This window comes from Mytilus trossulus, chromosome 4 (genome assembly GCF_036588685.1).
Source record: "Mytilus trossulus isolate FHL-02 chromosome 4, PNRI_Mtr1.1.1.hap1, whole genome shotgun sequence".
Lineage (NCBI taxonomy): Eukaryota > Metazoa > Mollusca > Bivalvia > Mytilida > Mytilidae > Mytilus > Mytilus trossulus.
Window position 1 is genome coordinate 31,225,100 of NC_086376.1, and position 7,332 is coordinate 31,232,431.

The following is a 7,332-nucleotide window of genomic DNA, read 5'->3' on the forward strand; positions in this document are numbered from 1 at the left end:
TCATGCTTTTTTCTTTCGGTATTTTCCCTTACAAACTTATCTTATTTGTTATAACGTTTTCCGTTAGGAAAATAAACCTTTGAAAAAAAACGTTTAAAAAACCCAATATTTAAAATAAACGAATCAATTAATATTTTAAAAGTCCCCAATCTAATTAAAATATTGATCTCTGATTTCGTTATACTACTCATATGTAGTATAACAAAATCATGGATTATTTTTTTAATTAGATTGGAAAAGCCCCATTTCCTCCTTATGTTTGTCACTTCTTCTTTTACTTGGTCTTTTGTAGTAAAATAAGAAATTGTTCACTCCTTAAGAAAAATTGAAAAATACAAATAATATGGGTTTTGGCACCGCTGATTAGATGTTTAGATTATGTACAAATCATTCAGTTGGAACATTATGATACTAAGCATAAGTAAAATTTATTTCACACTTGCTTGTTAAGTTTGATTGAATAATTATGTAAAAAGAATGTTCAGTATTTATCTATCATAAAAATGTTAATTAAAGAACATTTACCTGTTCGGTAACATGTAATTATACATAAATATGGAGATGGGGTGTGATTGACAAAAAGACGGAAAGGATCCACTATGCAGTGTCTAAATGAACAGTGAATACCATTTGGACTTCAACAATGAGTAAATCAAATACCGTATTATCAGTTAAAAAAGGTCTTGACACACCAAAATGGGAAATAACTATAAAAAAATGACAGCCTGATATACAAAACAACTATGAAAACCCATCCGACATAAATGAAAAGACATCAATTATCAATTACTGACTTCTTACTTGAGACCGGTGTCCTATAGCCATTCTTCCCCCATGCCAAAATTTCCGGGGGGAAATACTGGATCGATCCAATATTTCCCCCCGGAAAAATTGCCATGATCCCACTTTTCCCCCTCAGCGTTATAAGGGGAAAAGGTAGCAATACACAGTTAGGAGTTTAGTTTCGCATTATGGCACCTGTGAATTTTTCAAATAGGAAAGTTATTGTGTAATAAAATTCATTTTTAGACAGATGAGTGTTAATTTAGCCTTCAAAGGTGGTTTATAAGAGCATCAAGATTATTTTTTACATGTTTTATGGGCTGTTTTCTGTTTGACAGTCCGTATTTTCATAGCTAGACCGGCCATCGGTCCAGAAATTAATGTACTGTTACAAACACTCTTTTTCTACACGAAGTTTTTGACGCAATTTTACAAAAAAATGAGACGAAAGACATATGGTTTTCATTGGATTTGCTGAATGATATATGTACACAGTTTCAGAAAAGGTATTACTTCAAGCGATTGAAATTCTACTTTTAGCCAAATTTTGGGAAAATATGTGACATCTTTCCCCCCCTTTTTGCAACATTTCATAACAAATAAATGCAGATTGTTGCCATCGATACACCAAAAAGAAATTATATTTACCATTTTATATACTGGAAATAAAATCTATGGAAGATTCTGATTACATACATATGCCCATATATGACACAAACAGTAAGCTTGATATTGCAAGAAAGCAATGAAAAGGGAATGGTAAAATTCATAAGGGCAAATTTTAGTATTTTTTCCTAACTGTTTATTGCTACCAAACTAGGATCAGGCCAATTTTTCCCCCGTAAGTAGCATGATAAGCTAAATTTTCCGCCTTTTAATATAACGTCGGCGACGTCACGGTAAGAATTTTTAAATGATAGTTACTTTTTTTCAGCTTATAGTTACCAAATTTTCATCGTGTGAATATACATTTGATATGTATTTATATGTGTTTTTCTATGTTGTGATGTTATACTATTGTTTCAGAAAAAGGGAGAAGGTTTTGTACCATTAAAACGTTTAACCCCGCTGCAAATGTTTGCACCTGTCCTAAGTCAGAAATCTTATGAACAGTAGTTGTCGTTTGTTAATGTAATTTATACGTGTTTCTCGTTTCTCGTTTTTTTTTTATATAACTTAGACATTTGGTTTTCCCGTTTGAATGGTTTTACACTAGTAATTTTGGGGCCCTTTATAGCTTGTTGTTCGGTGTGAGCCAAGACTCCGTGTTGAAGGCCTATTATGGTTTACTTTTATAAATTGTTATTTGGATGGAGAGTTGTCTCATTGTCACTCATATCACATCTTCCTATATCTATATACATGTTATATATTTATTCACACGAAGCACATTCTGATCACATCCATTCTCTTTCGTGGACCCTTGGTATCATTCAAATAAATACAATTACTTTAACCACTTCTGGTCAGTCAGTAGTTTTTTCCTTGCATGCGGACATATAGACAGTCATTTAAAAATGTAAAAAGACTAGGGGACACATAGAAAGACTGTTGAACAGAAAGATAGACTTGTTGACTCATAGACAGACTGATAAACCTGTAGACAGATTTGTTTAAATGTAAATGAACAACAATTTAGTACATTTATAAATAAATCTAATTCTAACACTGTTCGGTTTAATTTCCAGACTCTATATAAACATAGTGAAATCTATGATAGGGGAAAGATTGGCATGGGGGAAAAGTTACTATATGTATACGTATTGTCAACTTTCCGCAGGGGAAGAATGACAATGATCCAAAATTTCCCCGGAGGAAAGATTGGCTCATGCCAGTCTTTCCCCCGGGGGAAAAACTGGCATGGGGGAAGAATGACTATATAACACCGGCACATGCCTAATTTGGAGGGGCTAAACATGTTTAAATGATCATAAGCTGTTGTAGTAGTGTAACCGTAAACCGAAGAAACGGCCATTTTTAATATTGATGTACAAGTACCGAACTACGCCAAATAGACACTTAAAAACATAGACTATACAGTAAAAGTAATAATTTACAAAGACAAAGAAAAGAATCATACCACATCTTCTATTTTATAAAAGAACGCTTTAACACGTTTTTGATTTGATAAACAATGCCAGTACCATCTAGAAAGACGAACAAAAAATTGTTATAACACGTTTTAAGGTTGATAAATAACACCGGTACATTACATAGACGATATACTTCAAGACCATCGTGTATTTGCGAAGTTTATACGGATATCTACATGTATTAGCGAGGTCTTGTTATCTTCCTATTTGGTTTCTTTTAGAAAAAAGACGAGACTTTGTTTTTACATACCCTTGGTTCATTCACTTTCTGAAGAGACACTGGTTAAGTTTTATAATGTCTGAGTAGCAGCTGCAAGCTCATAAATACCGCATGAGTTGGAAAATGTAAATCTCATTTGCAGGTGAAGTTGGTACATGAGACAGAGGATACTGTGTCTGTTGATTTGGATTCTTTGATCTTCATGTTTGTGACAAGTGTCTCAATATCATATCAAGATAAAAAGAGGTTTGCAAGAAAATGCGCACAGTTCGTTTTCATAGGAGAGTCGACAATTTGTTGAAAAAATCTAGTACCTCCAAATTCAACAAAAATGTTGTCAATAAGAAACTCCAGCATACCATACTGTTCACTCTTTCCTCTGTGTAGAATGTTTTACTGTTTTGTTAATTTTCCTCAATGTTGACCATAATATGTCTTCAAGTTGACTGCATCCATGTATATTAGAAAAAAAAATATCTTGTCAAAACATTGTCGTTATGCATATGAATGTTCCTTGTTATATTTCAGATGTACTTTTAAATATACTGGTGACCGATGTGAAATGATAAACCTAGAAATACTTTTTGCAAGTAAGCACCACCGTGCAATAAATAAATGAATGAACCTATATTGTTGAAGTCATTGGCAATGCAGCGCATATGATTTTATCAGCAGCTATAACCCATCCTGTAATAATCTTAACGAAAAAAATCACGTATCTTTGCGTCAGCCGTCTTACTTTATGTTCAAGCTCATATCCTTAAAATTACGTCTCTTTTCTTGTAGGCGTTCTTTTTTTATGATCATGATTGTTAGATCAAAGCCATGGATCTATATCTGCATTCGTACTCGTTTTTCCTTGACTAGTTTTAATTATAATATTCATAACAGCTTTGAGGACGACATTGAATGGCGTACTGACGTTTTATGTTGGTGTGGATAATCTCGATTGTCTTTAGATATCGACATTAATGGCTTTACTGAAAATAATGGTCTGATGAGTAGACCCTTTTTATAGTTCGTTGTTATGTTGTCCCAGGTTAAGGAGAAGATTGGGATCCCGCAAACATGTTTAACCACGCTTCATTTTGTAAATATCCGACTAGTTAAACATTTACTAAATTTTATCACCGGTATAAGGAAATAATTCGTAAATATAACTCAACATGCAGACATCTTATACGTTTAGGTATTTCACATCCAATTGTTTATGGAAATATTCTTTATAAAGCACAAAAATGTCAGTATTCTCCTCAGGAACTAACAAAACCTTTAAATATACTTATTAAAAGGGGATATAGTTACGATACTGTTGTCAGGTCATTAAAGATTGCATATTTTGGCTTTAACATTGATTCACTGATAGGGTCTTTGCATCGGAACTAAACACATTTATTTCTAAAAAAAATAAAACAGTTGTTGGCATGACACGGGTTATGTTCTTCTCATATATTTTATGATAGTATGATACTAAACCCCTAACGGGAGGGATTGTACCTGATATTCATATGATGAAGACATAATCTTTCAATCAGTTTAATTGAGGTCTGGAGCTGGCATGTCAGTTAACTGCTAGTAGTCTGTTGTTATTTTATTTATTTTCTTTTGTTACATCTTTTGACATCGGACTCGGACTTCTCTTGTACTGAATTTTAATGTGCGTATTGTTATTCTTTTACTTTTCTACATTGGCTACATGTATAGGGGGAGGGTTGAGATCTCATAAACATGTTTAACCCCGCCGCAATTTTGCGCCTGTCCCAAGTCAGGAGCCTCTGGCCTTTGTTAGTCTTGTATGATTTTAAATTTTAGTTTCTTGCGTATAATTCGGAGTTTAGTATGACGTCCATTATCACTGTACTATTATGCATATTTTAGGGGCCAGCTGAAGGACACCTACGAGTGCGGGAATTCTCGCTACATTGAAGACCCATTGATTGCCTTCGGCTGTTGTCTGCTCTATGGTCAGGTGGTTGTCGCTTTGACATATTCACCATTTCCTTTCTCAATTTTATCTTAATCTTTTTATTATATAAGCTTTGGATTTTACATATTTTGGCCACGAGCATCACTGAAGAGACATGTATTGTCGAAATGCGCATCTGGTGCAGAAAAATTGGTACCGTTAATGTTATTAGATATACCTTTGTCTGATATTCAGTATTTGACCAATAGTAAAATTGTACTTGGGTACATCTTCAATTCATCACGACGATTTTACAACTATGTTTCAAACCGTGTTGTAAATATTTACACGGTGTCAGATTTCGAGCAATGGTCTTATGTGCATACAGATGGCAACCTAGCTGCTCTGGCAACTCGATCAATAATTCCTTCGCAATTAGAAAATAGTACATGGCTATCTGGTCCGGTGATTAAAAAAATGATGCCGATCAAACTATTAAAAGCTTTTCTGTCATTTATCCTGAAACTGATAACGAAATACGTCCTCACACTACAAGTAGTAACACAACGAGTCTCGAGAAACTCTCCTTAGAATCACAAATATTCGAAAGATTTGGAAACAGGAAGTCACTTGTTAGATCAATTGCGCTGATAAAGAACTTTCTCGTTAATATAATCTCAAAAGAAACTAGGTGTCGATTTAGGGATGCAGAGATGATCCCTTTTTTCGAGTTGTGCAAAACAAGATCTTTTCAGACGAACTGGATTGCATTAAAAATGGCAGGCTACTCCGTGGATATAGTGCGTACTTTGGACAAAGACTGTGTAAAACCAGCTCTATTCGTTTGACCAGTGACACAACTTGTGCTATTGCCAAGAACTTGTGAATAGTGTAGTGGCATTAATAACATGCTAGACGGGGAGTGTACTGATGTCCGTATATATTTCATGATGTTTCCGAAAGTTGATTTACATTTACTATCTTCTTCGTTACTTTCCCCTCTTTTGTAATTTCCCCTTATTTACATGCTGACGTTGAAGATTCAGCATCATTTATTGCATATCTGCCAGATTCCGGCACAGTCTTTTTACCGTTCACTTTGTAGTTATACTTATCTGTCATCATTTGTAATCATTCATTGAACACCAGCATACCTTTGATATTCATGCCTCTGGTTGCGGGAATTTCTCGTTAAATTGAAGACCTGTTCGTGACCTTCTGCTGTTGTTTTTTCTATGGTCGGGTTGTTGTCTCTTTGATACAATCCCCATTTTCATTCTTAATTTTACATTGTGTTAATAGAGTGGATTATATGACAATAAATAAAACGGTTATTTTTAATGAAGTCCATTGTTTAATGCCCAACAAAGAATAGATGGGAGTCATTACAAACCCAAACACTGTGTTAACCAGACGTATACATAAGAAGCTAATAGTGACTATCGGATAAAAAAAGTGAAAAAGGCCAAAGAAAGAACGAATTTCAAGGTTCTGTTTTGTTAAGTATATTCCGCAGACAGTTATGATTTTCTACTCTCTTCACTACACATTTACACAATCTTATCAAGAAAAAGCTTCATATTTAGTCAAATGGTATTTTGAAAAATCTCATTGCAAATTCATTAGTTGTTATTCGTTTGAAGGAAATATAGGAAAATATGCTAGACACAATTACTAGAAATGTGAAGATATGATTGAAGCGTTAAATTTTCTCCTGAACAATTGCTATGAATCGCAGTTTATGACGAAACTCAGTAAAGACACGTCATTGTTACATTTGGTTGATACATACAACAATAACTCCATTATATACCTAGGAATATAAGATATAAGATATACAAAACAAATCAAACAAATGCACTCGAACATATCATAATTTTTCATTTTTTCCAGATGATGAGAAATCTGCCCTTTTGTAAATGCTAGAGTGATATAAATTGTTTGTATATTTCAAATTTCCAAAATTGATATTTCAGAAAATTCCTGATTATTAGATTCCCCCCCCCCTCTTTTTTGAATATATTTTTTCAATTTTTTCATCCCACATTGTTGTCCCAGGACCTTTATATTATAAATGTATGTATAGATTATAATGTAACTGTATAAGTGATCATTGTTTTTGGTCTTTTGTTGATAATTATCGCACTAGCCATCATTTCAAATTTCCTTATCTTAACGCCAATATATTTTAAATTTCAAAACTCCAATATCTCTTCTATTCCAGAATTGTTTTTATGAAATTTTAAATTTTAGAATCGTTTTTTGTACCTCTTTTAAAATTATGGAATAACCGTTTCACAAATGATATCGGATATGTTCCTTACGTCGTA